This window comes from Podarcis muralis, chromosome 5 (assembly GCF_964188315.1).
Source record: "Podarcis muralis chromosome 5, rPodMur119.hap1.1, whole genome shotgun sequence".
Taxonomy (NCBI): Eukaryota; Metazoa; Chordata; class Lepidosauria; order Squamata; family Lacertidae; genus Podarcis; species Podarcis muralis.
In genome coordinates, this window is record NC_135659.1 from 86274593 (window position 1) to 86295191 (window position 20599).

Genomic DNA, 20599 nt, shown 5'->3' on the forward strand with positions numbered 1-20599 from the left:
GAATCATTACTTCGACACTGGTGATCTTTGCTTCTTCCAGTACCCTGGCATTACTTCGCTTGTCTTCCCAAGTGGTGTGTAAAATTTTTCAGAGACACTGTTGATGGAATCTTTTGAGGAGTTGGAGATGGTGTTTATATGGTGTGGCAAGTATAGTGGGTGGGGCATTGCAGATGATGACCAAGATGTGGGGTTGGGGGGGCAGGATGGCGATGCAGGGTGGACAGACTGCTGGGAGCACTGGATTGATTCTGCCGGTCTGCTAGTGCTGCCCTGGTCTTGCCACCACTTTGCTCCATTAAGTGACAGTGACACCACTATCTGGAGGACGGCTCTATGGCACTATTTGGACTCTATGGAGTCCAAATTAGCACATTATAGGCAAGCCCATTCTGAATCCAGGCCAGGAAAGTTCAATCATCCCTAGTCGTGGCCAGCTAAACATCCTGATGTTTGCAGCTGAGAAGGGGATTTGAACCTAATTCTTATTGTTCCTAAACCTGGAATCAACAGCATGGCATTCCTCTCCTCGATATAGCATTGTGCTGCTGCAACTTCCGTACCAAAATCATTCTTTGCATGAGACCCAAGGAAAAGTTAAACACTTCTGGAGTCTCTGTTTATCAAGGAAATGTGAATTCTTAAAACACACGCTGCTTGCCTCAAGCAATGTAATTTATTATTTTATGGATTTCACATTTTGCATGAATTCATTTGACAACCTACAGAGCTAATGATTGCCTGTTTGGTTTGGCACCCTGCTGCTCAAGGTCAAGCTGCCTCTACTACAAGCAAACGTCTGTTGCCACAGAAACCCACCATTAGCTGACGGAACAAAGTGTTCTCTAGCTATAACTTGTCTATATGCCTAAAAACACCAGCAGGGGTGTGGAACCTGGGGTGATGTTGTGGCTAACAGGTTGTGGAGTGGGTCTCCAGTTGTTGTTAGACTACAACTCCCATCATCCCTATCTAGCAGGACGAATGGATGATAGGCGTTGTAGTCCAACAATAGCTGGGGACCCAGGCTTGAGAAACACTGGGCTAGTCCTATGAATATTTACTCAGAAGTAAGTCCCACTGGGTTTACTAAGACCAATTCCCAATAAACTGCAGATAGGATTGCATGATCAGAGCATGAGGTGTTTACTGGAATGTCTACAGTTCTAGGATGGCTAATCTGTGGCCTTTTGGATGTTGCTGGACTACAACTCCCATCATGTCTGACCTGTGGATGATGGGAGTTGTAGTTCATCAGCTCCTGGATGGCTCCATGCTGGCAACCCCATGTCTATTCTGGCTGCCAACAGCACTTGGAGATCCATTCATTTCCCTACCCTGCCCTAGTCTTAAGTAAGTTACCATCTCTCAGTTTCCTTCAGTATTATACTGCACTGGTGGTTTAACCTACAGCAGCGGAGGGGAACTGGCTGGATTCTGAATCCTCTGTGCCCCTCACAGGCACAACTTGAAATCTTTCTTTTGCAGTTGCGTCATCTTGGGGTCATGGGGACATCCCCCTGGCAACTGCTAAAGAAAGATTTCAAGTTGAGTCTTCAAAGGAATAGATGTTTCTCTTGAATTCAAGTGGAGGATGCAAAGGAAGTTTTTGTTTTCATTTAGGGAAAAGGTGAGTAATGCCAGAGTTGTTCAGCAGAGTCCATGATCTGCACCTTGTGTGGAAATGAATTTTCTCCACCACAAGAACAAGCCTCAAAGCTTTACTGAGGAACATTCTTAAATACTAGTTACAATAAGATAGGGGATGTGTGTGGCACTGCGCTCTAAACCACTAAGCCTCTTGAGCTTGCTAATCGGAAGGTTGGCAGTTCAAATCCGCACAATGGGGTAAGCTCCTGTTGCTCTGTTCCAGCTTCTGCCAACCTAGAAGTTCGAAAGCACACCAGTGCAAGTAGATAAATAGGTACAGCTGCAGTGGGAAGGTAAACAACGTTTCCATGCTCTCTGGCTTCCATCACAGTGTCCCGTTGCGCCAGAAGTGGTTTAGTCATGACCTGGAATGCTGCCTGTCGACAACCACTGGTTTCCTCGGCCTGAAGCGAGATGAGAGCCACACTCCATAATTGCCTTTGACTGGACATAACCATCCAGGGGTCCTCTACCTTTACCTTACAATAAGATAAAAGGTGCAAAATATTGTAACATTGTAAATGAGCAGCGGGGTTCAGTCTTTTATACAGTTCAGTAAACTTTTCTTTCTCTGGTCCCAGAGGGAGGTCCTAAACTGCTGCTGCTGCTGCTAGCCATCTCTCAACAAGCACACACGGATTTCTCATATTTCAGCTTCCTGCTGTGAGAGCTCTGCCACTCCTGTTCCCAGAGATAAGTCATCAGGTAGCTTATCTCACTCTAATGGAAAAATACCAGCTTTGTCTAATGCTTTTACCATAGTGGAAAACTCTTGCCTAAAGTAAACTTCCTTTTTGCAGCATTGGCAGACAGGCAGAATCAATCCAGTGCTCCCTCAGTCCGTCCACCCTGCATCGCCATCCTACCCCCCCCCCCAAAAAAAAAACCCCACATCTTGGTCTTCATCTGCAATGTCCCACCCACTATACTTGCCACACCATATAAACACCATCTCCAACTCCTCAAAACCCACACTGTAGATTCAAACCACATAACAAGTCAAACCACATAAATTTCTCAGTGTTACTTGTTTGCATGCTGTTTGTGCCCCGAACAACAAAAGGCCCCTATTGCAATTTCAGAATAGAGGCCCAACATCATTAGTCTATAAGTGTATGGTAATATATGACTAATGGATCTCACAGGCGTTACAGGGCAAATACACACTCACCCACTTGCAGGACCTTTATGAATATAATTGCAACCCTTGTTATAGCTGTCGAGAAAAGCAAAAAGGCAGATGTTATCCTGAGAGGCGCCTGATTAGAATTTTGAGAGCGGGCTTTGCTTGCACTACAGCTGTGAAGAGGTCCTAGATGACAGTTCTCCAGCACAGCATGCTTCCGTTTATCCATCAAGCAGAATACTGCATGTTTGCAAGTTGATCTATGATCCACTTAAGTCAGTGTGGCCCAGTAGTTGCGCTCTGACACAGTGCCAGAGTAGGACCCAACCAGCTTCAAAACATTGTGCAGTCATGAAGCTCATATTCAGCCACTCACACTTTTGCAGCCTAGCCTTGATTTTATTGTTTCATCTTTTTATAAACTGCTTTGAGGTGTTTGGGTTTTGTTTTTGTTTTACAATTACGCAGTGTATGAATTTTACGAAATAATTAAAATAAAATAACCTCCTACAGGACTGTATAATGTTGTGAGAATAGCAGAGCAGGGGGTCGGGGACCATGCATGCCGCATGGATCTCCTTGGAGAAGGGGCAGGGTGTTGACATAATAAATAAAGTCAGCAAGGAGTTAGAGTCATAGTATTGTCACAAAAGCCAGGTGCCTGCCTCTCTCTCTCTCTGACAAGCGGTGGCAAGAGCCCATGGGGTCCCAGGCACACACACACAGGGTCTGTGTCTCTTCGGAGAATAGAAGAAATACGGTTTATTCACCTATTTACACCTTCAGTCTGCATGAAGGGAGTCCAGATTTTACGGCATACACATTTCCAGAGGCTGGAGTGCAGGCAACCTTCAGGCTGCTCTCCTCCAAGATGGGTGTCCCCTTCTTCATCCCAGAAAACCCTTTGCCCTCCCCCCCCCCCCCGAGAAGTTACCCAGGCAACCTCCCAAATCCCCAGCCTTTGTTCACACCTGGGGGAATAAGTTAATGGCCCTCAATTGTATTCTTGATAGCTGTAGCTGTACCAATTTGGTTTGCATATGCCAGCCCAGGAATTCCCTGTCTGGCACAACTCTGCAGTTTATGTTTTAATCCATATCCCAATTAATCAAAATCCTAGCATTTATTCATTCCTAGGGTTCAGGGGGATCCCCCCCCCCGATCTATAACAGTATTTAAAAGGGAACTTAGGTATAATCTACCACCTCCTCCTTCCAGTACAGGAAATCCACTATTACTGCAAATAGGTTGCAGTTGATTTAGAAGCAAAACCTGGAGGACAAATTCTCTTTCCATTTATTTACCTGCTCCCAAGTGGAGGGTGTTTGCTTTAAAAATTATCACAGTTGGGTCAATACCAATTTCCCTCCCATTCCTCTGATATTTCATTCAGGTGTTCACTTTGACTCATAGAGGTGTCCCTCCGTCAGACTCAGCTGAGCTCTGCTGGGCTCTGCCATCAGAGGTCCTCCACCAGCATGGATGTCCTCATTACACTTGTGAAAAGCATAGACAAGCAGATGCCAATAGTGACCAGCAGGGGCAAGAAGAATCCTAAGCTAGTCCAGATACAGTGGTACCTCGGGTTAAGTACTTAATTCGTTCCGGAGGTCTGTACTTAACCTGAAACTGTTCTTAACCTGAAGCACCACTTTAGCTAATGGGGCTTCCTGCTGCTGCCGTGCCACCGGAGCACGATTTCTGTTCTCGTCCTGAAGCAAAGTTCTTAACCTGAAGCACTATTTCTGGGTTAGCGGAGTCTGTAACCTGAAGCATATGTAACCCAGGTACCACTGTAGTAGCAATTTGTCTGATCCAGGACTGTCTGCTGCAGAAGCTGGCACAGTAGAAACCCACATTTTGCTACCCACCACAGTCCACCCTGAGTGGCAGAACCTCTCCTGGCTAGGAGTTGGGATTGCTCCATGTGTTAGGAAGAAACTCAGATGCTTTAGCCACAGTGCCTGATGCCCAGGTTCCTGAGAAGGAAGAGGAAAGATCAAATGTTGTACCTGAGAGAGAAACAGGAAGATGAGCAGGGAAAACATAAGAGGAGGGGCTGCTTTGTCCATGGTGCTGTGTCCCATTAACAGGGAGCGGTGAAAGCACACACACGGCAACCCCTCACAACAAATACCCAATATGTAAGTGGTTCAAGCAGTACTGCACTCACAAACAGAATTCTTCTTGTGCTTGCCGGTCTAGAATGACAAATCCACATTTGATCTTCCACTGTGTGAGTCATCAGTATTCTTCTCCAGCTGGGGAGCAAAGAGCCATAACATCGCAGACTGAAAATACACGAAAGCCTGTCAGCTAATGTCATGAAGACAGGGGGAAGGATAGAAACCTGTGGGTGGATCTGTCAGTTTCAGTTTGCTCCGTTTCTCATTTTTCCAATCTTCAATTCAGTTCCCCACATTGCACCTTTAATGTCATCAGCCCTGTCCTGTGGAACACCCTGCCAATAGAGATTCAGCGGATGCATCCCATGCCAGCTTTTAAATGCCTGCTGAAAACTTTCCAATTCTGCCAGCCCTGTGCAGGTCTTTAAGAGAACACAATGCTCTATCGGTGTTTAATAGAATCGTATAGTTGGAAGGGACCCCAAGGGTCATCTAGTCCAACCCCCTGCAATGCAGGAATCAAGGCTAAAACATTTTAAATTTCTTTTTTGCTTTTAACTTGTTTTTAACTTTTTATGATGTTATCGTTTGCTTTTATGTTATTTACATTTTTTGTAAGCCGCTGCGATGTGCTTTTTATGATGCAGTGGTCTAGAAAAGCTTTTATAAATAAAATAAATAAATGCAAATCGTTTCTGCAGCCATTTGCTCACTTAAAAAAAAATCCTCATGAAAATACATCAGCATTTTGATATGACTATCTCCTAATAAACACATTATTTTGAATGCAATTTAACCTAATAGACACATTATTTGGACAAAGCAATCTTCCATTATGTAATGTAATTTTGCGTGCTGTTTTTGCGGATAGCTGAATTCTTATACATATGGACAGCAAAATTTGGGAAAGTGTGAATTTCAAAGGATGGCTGTTTTGGCTCATGTATTCTTTCAGGAAGTGTTAATTTGGTTGGTTTGCCTTTAAATGCAAACTTTGTTGAATTTCTCCCCCACCCCACCTGCATATAAATAATCCACTTCCCACCCTGTATTCCACAAGACATCCTGCACAAAGCCTCTCAGTATACCAATTAGTTGGTTGACAAGTGTTTGTTCCTCATACACTGAGAGGGCTCTGAAGAGCGAAAATTGCCATTAACTATCTACTTCTGAATGCAGACTGATGAGGGTGTTTATAGGATGAAGCTAATTAGCAATGGTCAGTGCTAACACATACACACGGAAACACAAAACACAGAGGAAAGAAGGAGAGCAAAAGAAATAGAAAGCAGCAGCTAGGAATACTAAAGTTTATCTTCCTACCATTCCAATAATGCACATTTATCCTCTGTATGCTTTTACTAATAAGCTCCTTTGTACAAGCTCTGGTAAAAAACAGCAACCAGTTGCAACCTTGATTTATTTCTCTAATTTCTAGCACTGCGAGATAATTAACAGACAGCACGCGGCTGCACATGGATTGCTTTATGATTAAATTCCTTTAATTGTCTACTGACCTTCAGCTAATTCGCTGGTTCTGAGATTTTACAGCTTCAGAGAACCCTTCTGCACTGAGGTGTTTTCACTGGAACGTACATATACAACCCTGGACCTTGAAGAGGACTCTTTGTGTTAAGTTGTGGGTGAACATATCAGACGACACAGCGATTCTTCAAACAGCTCTTGTTTATTCACAGGCCGAGAACAGAGGAAGAAGAAGAAGAAGAAGAAGAAGAAGAAGAAGAAGAAGAGGAGGAGGAGTTTGGATTTGATATCCCGCCTTTCACTCCCTTTAAGGAGTCTCAAAGCGGCTAACAATCTCCTTTCCCTTCCTCCCCCACAACAAACACTCTGTGAGGTAAGTGGGGCTGAGAGACTTCAAAGAAGTATGACTGGCCCAAAGTCACCCAGCAGCTGCATGTGGAGGAGCGGAGACGCGAACCCGGTTTCCCAGATTACGAGACTGCCGCTCTTAACCACTGCACCACACTGGCTGAAGGGTTGAGCCAGCCTGCTTAAAAAGAGCTCAACTACAAAGCAACAGTAACAACTTTCTGTAACTATCCAATCACCGAACGTCACTTTCAATTCCTTATTTACATATGTGGACCTGAGTGAAAACTGAGTGAAAACTATCTACAGTATCCCCCTGCTGGTCCAGGGTGAAAACTTCAGTACATAACAGTTTGTACTTTGACAAACCTGTGTTCACCCTCCTTCTTGTTTCTCAGAGGCCCTGTTTGGACTACGCAGGCATTATCACTCATTATCTAGATGAGCACATCATAAGGTCGCACTTATCCATGACTTGATCATGAAAAGGGCGCCAGCCTGGCATTTTATTACCAAGACCTGGGTGGGTGAGCTAGGAGTTGATCTAACCCAGCTGTGTCCACCTGGATACTCAGTGCAGAATCAACACGGGCTGCAGTGCCAGAGGAGGAGTTGCAGTGGTCCACAGAACTTCCGTTTCCATCACAAGGAAACCCCTCTGTCTTCTCAAGTTGGGCCAAGTAGACAGTAACCTAGGACTACTAGTGGTGTACTTTCCACCCAGCTGCCCAGCAGCTTCTCTCGCCAAGCTGGCAGAGGCCACCTCAGATTTTGTGTTGGAGCAACCCAGAACAGTTCTGGGTGATTTCAATATCCATGCTGAAGCTGCGTCTAGTGATCCAACTTGGGGCTTCGTGGCCACCCTGACTACCAACACTAGAAATGGAATCATATCCTCCACTGCATCTGAAAGAAACTGGCTAATTTAGGAGGCCATGTGGCATATACAGCTCTGTCTTCCAACACAGGGAAATGCCCAGGGGTCTCAGGAGGAACTACCAGAAGGCAGCCACCACTGCCCCCAGCATCTACCACCTGATACAGTTGCCCCATTCTGCCCAGTGATAGGACTGGTTTGGTTGTAGCATACAACAGATTCTTGGAGTGACTGGGAGTAGACGCCGAGACCATACAACACCGGTCATGAAAGACCTTCATTGGCTCCCAGTACGTTTCTGAGCACAATTCCAAGTATTGGTGATGACATTTAAAGCCCTCAACAGCCTCGGCCCAGTATACCTGAAGGAGCATCACCACTCCCATTATTCTGCCTGGACACTGAGGTCCAGCTCCAAGGGCTTTCTGGTGGTTCCCTCACTAAAAGGAGTGAGGTTACAGGGAACCAAGCAGAGGGCCTTTTCAGTGGTGGCGCCCACCCTGTGGAATGCCCTCCCATCTGATGTCAAGGAAATATCTGACTTTTAGAAGACATCTGAAAGCAGCCCTCTTTAGGGAAGTTTTTAATGTTTGCTGTTTTGTCATGTTTTTAATATTCTGTTGGGAGCCTCCCAGAATGGCTGGTGAAACCCAGCCAGATGGGCAGGGTATTAATAATAATAATAAATTATTAATAATAATATTAATATTATTATTACCGAATACTTTCTGCCCCCACAAGCATGTGATAAGTGTAGCATAGGAACAAAGGAATCTACCTTATACTGAGTCAGATCCAGTGGTCCATCTATCTCTATATTATCTACATGGATTGAAAGAGAGGAGACTTCCTAGCCCTACCTGGAGTTGCCAGCTTTTCAAATTTGATGTTTCATCGCATTTTTAATATTCTGTTAGGAGCCACCCAGATGGGTGGTGTAATAATAATAATAATAATAATAATAATAATAATAATAATAAAATAATTTCCTTGAGCAATTTGGGTTGGATGGCATTGCTCATTCCACACACACTTTATTAAGGATATTTCACCGATTCCTTGGGACTTCTATCCTGATCTCCCCTGTACCTTTTGTACTCAGAACCAAAATTTCTCATGTCAGGGCCAGGTTTTAAAAAGAATAAAAGGAGTGGGCAGGGCCATGAAAGAATGCAGCACAATATCCAGGAAAGTTTCCAGGTCCTTATCAAAAGCTATGGCATTCAATCATAAAAAATGTCACATAAACAACAGAAATGAACTTTTAAAACAGCAGGTGGGTCCGGCTGGATTCAACCGACACTGTCAGCTGTCCTGCTTTTGCCATTGACAACCTGGAATATGGCATCAAATACTAAGCACAGTACTGTCACTTTTACAACAGGGAAATGGCTTGACATTTTAAAGTATATGAAGAAAAGAAAATAAGTGTTGTCACTTATTTCTGAAGAAATGTTTTGTTTTGTTTCTTTTTACCCCACAACAAACATACAGTGGTACCTTGGTTCTCAAACTTAATCCGTTCTGGGAGTCCGTTCAACTCCTGAAACCGTTCAAAAACCAAGGCACGGCTTCCGATTGGCTGCAGCAGCTTCCTGCAGGCAAGTGGAAGCTGCGTCGGACGTTCGGCTTCCAAAAAATGTTTGCAAACCGGAACACTTACTTCCGGGTTTGCAGCATTCGGGAGCTGATTTGTTCGACAACTAAGCCGTTCCGGAACCAAGGTACCACTGTATTGAGTCCTCACTGAGCTCTTTTGTTTTTTGTTTAAATTATGTCTTTATTGTTTTAAAATACATACATTTGTAGAAAGAAAAAAGAGAAAGAAAAAACAAACACAATAATAGTATAACAAACATTGTTTATACACCCAACAATGCAAATAATTATAGATCTTGTAAAGAGAAAAATTAAAAATGACTTCCAGTTAGTCTCACTGAACTTTATCTATTGGTTACCTTATACTGCAGAGTTACATAGTTCTTATATAGTCTCTCTTTACATCCCTGTGAACTGGTCAATTACTTTTTACACTATACAAGGGTCAGTCTAGTTCTGCCAGGAGGTAGGTATTCTTTAAAAATTCTCCATTCCTTATAGACTATTTGTTTTGTTTGGCCTCTTATCCTTCCCGTCGCCTTTGCTAGCTGCAGGTATTCTGCCATTAGGATTTGCCAATCTGCCGTGTTAGTTATTGTTGTATTTTTCCAATTTCTTGCTACTAAAATTCTGCCCGCTGTTATCCCGTACATGAACAATGTTCTTTTCGATTTCCTTATTTCATCTGGCAGTACACTTAAAAGAAATATTTCTCACTGACCTCTTTTGATTGGGGGCACGTTTTCCACCTATATATATATTTGTACTTCTGCAGATCTTGGGGTTCTCACAGACCTGCTGTTCGTTCTCTCTTGCACTTAAAGGTAAAGGGACCCCTGACCACTAGGTCCAGTCGTGACCGACTCTGGGGTTGCAGCCTCATCTCGCTTTATTGGCCGAGGGAGCTGGCGTACAGCTTCCGGGTCATGTGGCCAGCATGACTAAGCCACTTCTGGCGAACCAGAGCAGCGCACGGAAACGCCGTTTACCTTCCCGCCCGAGCGGTACCTATTTATCTACTTGGACTTTGACGTGCTTTCAAACTGCTAGGTTGGCAGGAGCAGGGACCGAGCAACGGGAGCTCACCCCGTCGTGGGGATTAGAACCGCCGACCTTCTGATCGGCAAGTCCTAGGCTCTGTGGTTTAACCCACAGTGCCATTTTGCCAACAGTCTTACCCACACCTGGAGAATTTGAGTTTGCTATTTACTATATATGGGGTTTTGCACTGGGATTTTAAAAGACTCTGAGAAGGCTATGAGATGTTTTGGCAAGTAGAAGAGAAGCTCTGGCTAAGGTTGCCAGATGTTTGCTCCCCCATCGCCCCCAGAAAAGCCTCTTTAAAAGTGGTGCATATGCCTAAACCTCAACTGGCAGGGCATCACTGTACTTTGAGTTTGAAACCCTTTGAGCTTCCACCTGCCAAATCACTGTTCTAGACACATATCCTGGCAGAAGGCGGGGGGGACATTCAGCTAAGTACCTTATTTCCCATATGCTTTCAGGAGGAACTTTAAATTTCAACAATACATGTTTCTGAATGCATATCGTGCAAAGGTAGAACATACTGTAACATCATTGTGCGATTTAAGTGACATACGGATAAGCAATTACTTAATGTAGTCATATCTCCAGTCTCTGCTCATTTAGAAGAATGCATCATCTTGCTTCCATGCACAAGAAACAACCCACAAAACATCTTTGGAATAGTTAGAGGGCGAAAATCTTCGCAGTTAACTTGGTAAGCAGCCAGTTTTACTGGGCAAGGTAAAAAAGCACTGGCACTGACTGAGATTATAGAAGGCAACATGGACTGTATTTTAGTCTAGTGGTTCCCAACCCCACTCCACCCTACCCCCCTGACTCTTAATAATTTCTGAGACTCCTGGCATTGTACTTAATGATTTTTCTGCCTGTGGTAGCAATCGTAATGCACTGTGCTAGATCTACGTAATTGTATATATTTTTTAATTACTTCTTTGCACTGTATTTTATTGTATTAAAATTTGAATTCCATAGAATCCCTCCCATGATCATCTGGTTGGCCACTGTGGCAACAGGATGTGATGGGACCACGTGGGTCATCTAGTCCAACCCCCTGCAATGCAGGAAACTTTTGTCCAACCCACGACCCTGAGATTGATACTACAGCAGGATCTTGTAGTATCGCATCCCCACCATATATTCAAGGGTGTAGTCAGGGGGGCAAGGGGGAAACTGCCCCCAACTCAATAAAAAATAATAAAAATACTTAACTGAGGTTCTGCCCCCCCAACCCCCCCCCCAAATCCTGGCTATGTGCATGCATACAATTAAAGCACTCTTATACCATTGTAACTGGCATGGCTTCCCCCAAAGAATCCTGGGAACTGTAGTTTGCTCAGGGTGCTGGGAATTGTAGTGCTATGAGGGGTCTGCTAACAACTCTCAGCACCCTGACCAAACTACACTTCCCATGATTCTTTGGGAGAAGCAATGGCTGTTAAAGTGGTAAAGGAGTGCTTTAAATGTGTGATTGGGTTGTGACTTTAGGCCAGAGGTAGATTTTCTGGAGTTACTGCTTTTCATTCTCCAAAACAATGAAATTGGTTCTGCAGTTCTCGGCCATGCATTGGCAGACATCTAAGGAGTCAGCTGTGTAGATGCCAACACTCCTGCCTTAGGCTAACTAATTTATTATGACATACACTTCTATGAACTACGGTTCATTTCGCCAGATGCTAATTGCTTTAACACTTAAGGGATTCTGAAGGTGCACACTTAATTGCAACATTCTGGTGGACCGTAGAATTCTGTTATGATGGGTGGCATTGAAATGAAGCCATCCTGCTCTAAAACACATTCCAGCTCCTTCAAGGCAGACAGTTGCCAAAGCCTTGGCAGAACCCTGCAGCAGCTTCAAAACATAAAACCACTCCATCTTCCTTTTCCAACCTTCCCCACCCCTGGGGGCGGAGGAGCGCAATCCAGTAGGGTTCAGATGGAACAGATGCAAAAATGACTTTAAATATTTGCCTTAAAGTGGTCATTTTGGCCAGCGTGGACTGTCCAGTAAGTGACAAAAAGCCACAGCTGCCAAACTGCTACCCAAGGAATTGTTTAATAAAAACATTTTTCGAAAACTGTAGAGCCATTAGTTTTCTATGTGTTCCATTAGTCTAGGAAGCAGGAGTCCTTGGAGAGCTGTCAAGACTACCAATTTGCATTCCTTCCCTTTCCTCCCTATTGTTGTTGTCCAAGGTCCTAAATACTCTGCTTTCATTCACCAAGCCCAGAAAGAATATTACTTGGATTGACAAGCCTAGCATGCGCGTTGGTGGCGTTGAGAACTTGCCATTCTTCCCTGATTCTTCCAGTCTGACAGCAGGAACATTGCTATTATCATCAATAAAGAGCTGGTTTTTACCTTCCAAGGCAAATACACATGAAGGTCAAATGTGATTCTTTTATCCTGCATATTCCTCCTCACAGCCATTGTCTCTGTACCCACCTAATTAATGTCGTAAACACGGGTTTCTTGCACCTTTGTCTCCATCCCAGCAGCACAGCTGCCTTCTTCTGGGAGAAGCTATGGGTTTTGAAATCAACAACCACAATTCATGCTGCTGGCATATTGCTGATTAACCCACCATTGGAAAGGAAACTTTGACAGAATGAGTCTATTTTGTCTTTTGCTCAGCAAGCATCTTCTCAGCAGAAGTCTTCTCTGGCCCAAAGTAAACCAATTAAGAAGTCAGCAGAGATTGTCTCACATGACCAGCAGATGCAATTCAGGGAAGAAGCCTGATGTCTTCGAAGGAAGAGGACATTTTGGCAGGCAGTACTCTCACGCAGTGGCATAGCGTGGGTTGTCAGCACCCGGGGCAAGGCAAGTAATTTGCGCCCCCTAACCCGTGGATTTTAGCACTGCGAGTGCGAGCGTGCGCCCCCCCCCCCGATGTTGCGGCCGGTGCGGCCAGCCCCCCCTGCACCCCCCACGCTACGCCACTGCTCTCACGTTAATACCCAGGATAATGAGGGAAGGCAGCACTTTTGAAACTGGTAACTGCAGGAAACTGGTAACTGCAGGAATTGCCACAAGTGAATTTATTCCTGTGGCCTGTCCAGCTGACCAGTCCTTCTGTCAAGTAGATCCTGGTAATTGTTCAGCAAGGTCAGCTGGTATCAGCTAATTGTTTATTTAGTTATGGTTTCTGGGGGCCTGGAGAGTGCTTTTGAGCATTTTAAAGGAAATATCTAACAGAGCTCAGATAGAGTGCTTCCCCAACTAAGGAGAAGGGGTTGTTAGAAGGGGTGTGTGAAGTAGGGATGCTTGAGGAATGCAATTTATGTGACTTTTGATGCAGGCAGAGCTGATTTCCTGGATTAATGTGTAGACTAGAATATAATTATCCTTTGGATTTTGCACTTCTCTGAACCATTTCATGCAATTTCCGGCTCAAAAAAAAAGTACAAAAATGCCTGTTATTGTCTTTTTTCCAAATAAATTACACTGTTCTGGTAAAGCACAGGGATTTCGTGTTGTGGCAACAGTTCTATGCAATTATGTTGCCTTGGGAAGTTAAGTGAGCCCCAACATTGTTATATATGCTCAATATCCTATTGAAAACTTTTCTCCCAAGTCTTCCCAAATGAGCCTATTTCATTTCTCCAGTTTTAAACTCTTGTTCTTTCTTTTCTGTTCTGTTCTTTTTAAATCATTTGTTTATTCTGCCTCTGTAATCCACCTTATTGCTGGTTTTAGTTGTACCGTTTTATGCATTTTTGTATTTCATTGTAAGGTAGAGTTGGTTTTTGACTGAATATTTTTACTGATGATTGTAAATAAATAAAACTGAGTTGAAATGGTTCTTTACAAGCTTGTTTCCATATGGATTCTTTCTAAAAAGAAAGATGCAGATTGGTGCAGAAATGGAATGAGACAGGCTTCTGAAAGAACACATATGAAACTGGCACAGCCATTTGGAACAGCGGTGGAAAGAGAGGACGTTGTCATCCAGTCAAAGGCACCTGGAGGGTTCTTGGGTTCTCTCTGGAGATCTGGTGTGGGGTTGCAGATATCCTGCCTGTTCTTCGTCTTTTGCATTTTTAAAATTTATATCCCATGTTCCCTCCAAGGAGAACAAGGCAGCATGCCTAGTTCTCCTCCTCCATCTTATCCTCACAACAACCTATGTTAGGCTGAGAGGCTGTGACTGGCCCATGGTCACCCAGTGAGCTTCATGGCTGAGGTCCAGGTCCTGGTTTAACACTCTAACCACTACACCACAATGGCTTTATAAATATAGCAATTATTGCAATGATACCCTGAGTTAGCAGTCCTCAGAGTATCCAAAGGAAACTGGCCTCAGATAATGCTGTCCCCAGACCTTCTATAAGAGTTTGGGCAACCACTTGCTCTGTTGATCCTGGTCCATCATAGCTTATTGAAATTGAAAAACTTTATTGTCACTTGTACAACTTGTATACAGTGAGATTACACGAGCACCCCCCACTCAGCTCTCTTAGTCTTAATTCCCCTCGTTTACTGACGCACACCCACCAAACCCAAAAGTCAGTTGCCCTGCTTTTCATTCAGCAGCCTAACAGCCCACAGATAGAAGCTGTTCTTTACCCTGTTGGTGTGACTAATCATGCTTTTATATCTTCTGCCTGAGGGCAGGAGATCAAGAAAGTGCCAGCCAGGGTGTGAATCATCCCTGAGAATTTTCCTCACTCTCCTGAGGCAACGTTCTTCCGCTATTTCATCCAGCGGATTCACGGGACAGCCCATAATATCTTGTGCTGTATTCACCACCCTCTGTAGGCACTTCCTATCAGTTGATGTCAAACTAGCTTATGAAAGCTAGCTGAGAGTAGGGCTGCCATATTTTGAAGATGCTGCTCTGTTGTGATTCTCTGCTGCAGACTAGCTTAGCCAGGTGCCTTAAACCTGAGTCTAATGCGCTAGAAAAAAATTCTTGTGTTACTGTAAATAAAAACAAACAAACAAACAAACAACCCCCCCCAGACATTTTGCCAAATTTTAAAAATGTCCCTGGACAGAAATTTTAATCCTGAAAAAGAGGACATGCCCGGGGGAAAGAGGGCATAGGGCAGCCAGACCTGAAAAAGAGGATGTGTCCTGGGAAAAGAGGATATATGACAACCCTAGCAGAGAGGGGTTGACTAGGTGGGTCCAGGGAGTGGTTAATGCAGGAGGAAGTGGTGGCATGGGTCCTTAAAGAGATACATCCCATCCTTAAGAGGACATTCCTAGACCTAGAAGTACCACCCAGTCACAAATATTTCCCTTTTTGGCAAGGTGCTCAAGAGGGGTGGACCTGCTTGGGGGGAAATGATTCAGGCCTGGGTTTGGAACTGAAATGGCCTTGGTTTTGCTGGTGGGTTACCTTTGCCAATGAACTGTACATTATCCTTGATGTCTTGATGGATGTCGATACCATGCTATCATTATACGATTCTGGAAATAGAAGCTCTGTGGAGGGAACAAGAGTCCCCTAGCAATGCTCTGCATCTTTTTTGTTGTTGTTTAGTCATTTAGTTGTGTCCGACTCTTCGTGACCCCATGGACCAGAGCACGCCAGGCACTTCTGTCTTCCACTGCCTCCTGCTGGTAGCTTCGAGAACACTATCCAACCATCTCGTCCTCTGTCGTCCCCTTCTCCTTGTGCCCTCCATCTTTCCCAACATCAGGGTCTTTTCCAGGGAGTCTTCTCTTCTCATGAGGTGGCCAAAGTATTGGAGCCTCAGCTTTACGATCTATCCTTCCAGGGAGCACTCAGGGCTGATTTCCTTAAGAATGGAGATGTTTGATCTTCTTGCAGTCCATAGGACTATCAAGAGTCTCCTCCAGCACCATAATTCAAAAGCATCAATTCTTCGGCGATCAGCTTTCTTTATGGTCCAGCTCTCACTTCCATACATCACTACTGGGAAAACCATAGCTTTTACTATATGGACCTTTGTTGGCAAGGTGATGTCTCTGCTTTGCATCTTTAACAGACTACAGTTCCCCATTGGCAGAAGCCATGGCTGCTTAGCAGTGGCGTAGCGTGGGTTGTCAGCACCCGGGGCAAAGCAAGTAATTTGCGCCCCCTAACCCATGGATTTTAGCACTCGAGTGCGAGCGCGCCCCCCAGATGTTGCGGCCCGCCCCCCTGCACGCCCCACGCTACGCCACTGGGGCTGGGGGCGAGCGAAGGAGCCAAGGACCCCCCCCCAAAGGCTCAGCAGGAATTTATTAAATTTATTATTTGCGGAGCCCCCGCGGGCCGAGGCAGCCGAAGCCCCCTCCCCTCGGGCGCCTCACCGCCCCCTCCTCTCCTTGGGCTGTAGGTGGAGCCCGCGCTCCGAGGCGCTCCAGATCCGGGCTTGGCGAGCGCCTCTCCTCCTCCCGGCCGGGTCCTGGGGCTTCCAGCCGCGCTCCGTCCTCGCCCCCCCCCCCACGCGGCTGAGACTTGCGCTGAGAGCCGGAGCCAGCGGTGCCCCCTTCCGCCAGGAGACCCTCGCCCGCCCGCCAGCTTCCTCTCGGAGGGTTTTGGGGAGCAAGCAAGGCCCCTCGGAGCTCTCCTCCCTCCCAGTCGGCAGAAGCAGCCGCCGCCTGTGGCTGGGCCGAGGGGATGGCGGCGGCGTCAGGGTGCGGAGGCTGCCCGTGCCCGGCCAGGCGTCGGTGGCGGCGTCTGCGCTGCTGCAGCGGCTGCTCCTCCTGCGAGCAGTGAGTGGAGCGCAGCCGCAGCGGCGGCGACGGGGGGCGCGCACGCACTAGGGCACAAGGCTGGCGGTGGCGGTGGGGAGCCTGGCGGAGGAAGGAACTTGTCCCTTCCCTCTGGACTCGCGCCCCCCCCCAGATGTTGCGCCCGGTGCGGCCGGCACCCCTGGCACCCCCACGCTACGCCACTGCTGCTTAGTACTGTTGATGATCCTGTTCTAAATCAGATAGAGCTTGAGGTAAACATGGCATGAAGTTGTCATTTTGGGAGGAGGTAAAATCAATGCCCCCTCTCCTCTTTCTAATATTTCAAACATTACAACAGAATCCTAGACATGTCTTCTTAGAAGTAGGCTTGCTCCCAGGTGTGTGGGGTTAATGCTGCTGCCCTAGTGAGCTAGGTAACAGCCCTGGGGCAGACAACTCTGTTCTGCTCTGTTGGGATTCCCTTATGCACAAGTGTTGCTGCTCCAGTCCAGGGAAGGATAATTCCTTTGGAACACAACACAAAAATCTAGTAAGTGGATAGAATCTATTCACTGCAGATGAGGACATTTCCATTGACATCAGTCCAGAACAGTCAAATGTTGTTGATAGATGTCAGAGCACACATCACCCGCCTTGAGAATTAGTGGCAATTTTGACTGCCTCTGCTCAAAAAATTGCCATTGCCTCTAATTGACCAGTTAATATTCCTGCTTCACTGTTTAAAATAAATAAATGAAAATGAAACGGTCCTGTTGGGCCTAAAAAAAATCCATCACGTTCAGCAAACAGCAGAGGAGCCACGGTGGACCAAAATGGATGGCAAGGAAGGAGAAGCACAACTCTGCGCTACTGTGTGCAGAGACCATTGTATCTTTATTATATTTGCACATATATACAACCTGAGGCTCAACATGATTAACTCTCTGGAACCCACAGCATTGGATTCCAGCAGAAATTAGGCTTTGCTCTGACTCTCTGCCTTCCCAGCCTACTGGCTTGCTTCCATCTTGTACCTTCCTGCTCACGTAACTCAATTTTCAACTCTGGCTTTTATCTTTCTAACTACCAATGAGTTGATGTAGGGGGCCAACCCATTTTCTCTCTGGCACAGAGCTACTCACTCTGTTTCCTTAATGGACCTCACCAGGAAACTTGACTGACTATTCCAGGAATTAGAAGGGTCTCAGCATACAGCCTAGGGATGCGGGTGGTGCTGTAGGTTAAACCACAGAGCCTAGGACTTGCCAATCAGAAGGTCAGCGGTTCAAATCCCCGCGACGGGGTGAGCTCCCATTGCTCGGTCCCTGCTCCTGCCAACCTAGCAGTTCGAAAGCACATCAAAGTCCAAGTAGATAAATAGATACCGCTCCAGTGGGAAGGTAAATGGCGTTTCGGTGTGCTGCTCTGGTTCGCCAGAAGCGGCTTAGTCATGCTGGCCACATGACCCGGAAGCTGTATGCCGGCTCCCTTGGCCAGTAAAGCGAAATGAGCACCGCAACCCCAGAGTCAGTCACTACTGGACCTAATAGTCAGGGGTCCCTTTACCTTTACCTTTACAGCATACAGCCTACCCCTTCCCAGCAAATGCATAACAATATGTTTTGATTTAAACACTGTACATCAATCAATCTTTTTTTTTATTCTTTTCCATTACAATATTGAGTCTGTTGTTTTTATCACTGGTTATGCTTTTCTCCCTGACACCCCCCCCCCGAGCTGCTAATGTGCAAATCTGATCACACATAAGCTAACCAAATTAACCCCAAATTTAGGATGTTGGGAAATAACTGGGGAATACCAGTTAATACTGAAGTTCCATGGGTGTAGGAAACTGCAAAAGAAAAATGGCTGACTGTCTGAATAGTTTAAAACAGAAATGTGCATTTGCAAAGTGCAGGACATGTAGGTTGTTAGACCTTTAAATGTCCTAGCATTAAGAGCTCACAATTGTGCTCCCCCGCCTCTACCCCTCTCGGAGTGAATATACCACAACAGTAAGGAAGTTTAAATGCTTTACTTACCGTAATCTGAGGTCTCACTCATGCATCGTTTAATGCATGACACAGGCAAGGTAATTTTAGTTGCAAAATGCAGAAGTTAGTCTCAAACACATGGCCTGAGTCTGGAGTCCCAGTTTCAAATGTCTGGTGACATGGTTCAAAGGAGAAGAAGGAGAGACAGAAAGGAACAGGAAATAAGCCTTACTTCCTCCCTCCCCAAAGATGAGGGGGTGAGTCATAGCTGAGGCTTCTCTAGCAATTTTCAACTCTGTGGTCTTTAACCCCTTTATTTCCTAACTAGCATAGGCATGCATTGTTCATTTGATGGCAAAATCCCCCACAAAGGGCACAATCCCTTTCCCTCTCACACATGATTGCAGCAACTGTTCCTACTGTGAAGTGTTTCTCCAGTTCTAGAAACTAGGAACATAAACACAGCAGAAACATAAACACAGCTAGGAATTTATTATTTTCCAGTGGGTGTATTTTATTGTCATTTAAAGTGCTGTGGAGAAAAGATATTGCAGGGAACCTTCACAGACATCCAAACGTTGTTTAGTTGGGTTGGATTCTAGCTACACTGGGGAAATGGGGATGGCTGATGGTGAGAGACGAGGAAGAAGCAAAGGAAAACACATGGAGGAACAGGTATTAGGGCACTGTTATACAGTGGTTCTGCTCCTTCCGCCTCAGCCGTGTTCAGAAAGTTGTGTTGGGGAATGAGTGTTCAGACCCCTGGGCTCTCACTTGTGGGGTGCCTCAGGGTTCCGTCCTCTCCCCACATGCTTTTCAACGTCTACATGCAGCCACTGGGAGAGATCATCAGGGTGTTTGTGCTGGGTGTTCATCAGTATGCAGATGATACCCAGCCTTACCTCTCTTTCAAATCAGAACCACTGAAGGCGGTGAAGGTCCTGTGTGAGTATCTGGAGACAGTTGGAGGATGGATAGCAGCTAACAGATTGAGGTTGAATCCTGACAAGACAGAAGTACTGTTTTGGGGGGACAGGAGGCGGCCAGGTGTGGAGGACTCCCTGGTCCTGAATGGGTAACTGTACCCCTGAAGGACCAGGTGTGCAGTCTGGGAGTCATTTTGGACTCGCAGCTGTCCATGGAGGCGCAGGTCAATTCTATGTCCAGGGCAGCTGGTACGCAGGCTGAGCCCCTATCTGCTCGCAGACTGTCTCACCAGAGTGGTTCATGCTCTAGTTATCTCTCGCTTGGACTACTGCAATGCACTCTACGTGGGGCTACCTTTGAAGGTGACCCAGAAACTACAACTAATCCAGAATGCGGCAGTTAGACTGGTGACTAGGAGCAGTCCCCGAGACCACATAACACCAGTCTTGAAAGACCTACATTGGCTCCCAGTACGTTTACGAGGACAATTCAAACTGTTGGTGCTGACCTTTAAAGCCCTAAACGGCCTCAGTCCTGTATACCTGAAGGAACGTCTCCACCCCCACCGTTCTGCCCAGACACTGAGGTCCACCGCAGAGGGCCTTCTGCCAGTTCCCTCACTGCAAGAAGCAAAGTTGCAGGGAATCAGGCAGAGGGCCTTCTCGGTAGTGGCGTTCGCCCTGTGGAACACCCTCCCACCAGATGTCAAAGGAAAAAACAACTACCAGACTTTTAGAAGATATCTGAAGGCAGCCCTGTTGAGGGAAGCTTTTAATATCTGAATGACTA

General features: G+C 45.8%; 1 protein-coding gene across 1 annotated transcript in view; it reads right to left on the minus strand.

Annotated features, from left to right (window-relative positions):
• The window catches only part of LOC114599940 (formin-F-like), a 134392-nt gene extending 115336 nt beyond the window's left edge, over positions 1-19056 (minus strand). Inside the window, exon 1 of the mRNA XM_077929300.1 lies at positions 18932-19056. The gene's annotated coding sequence lies outside the window, so the exon portion shown is untranslated. The remainder of the gene's footprint in view (positions 1-18931) is intronic.
• Between the last annotated feature and the right edge of the window lie 1543 nt (positions 19057-20599).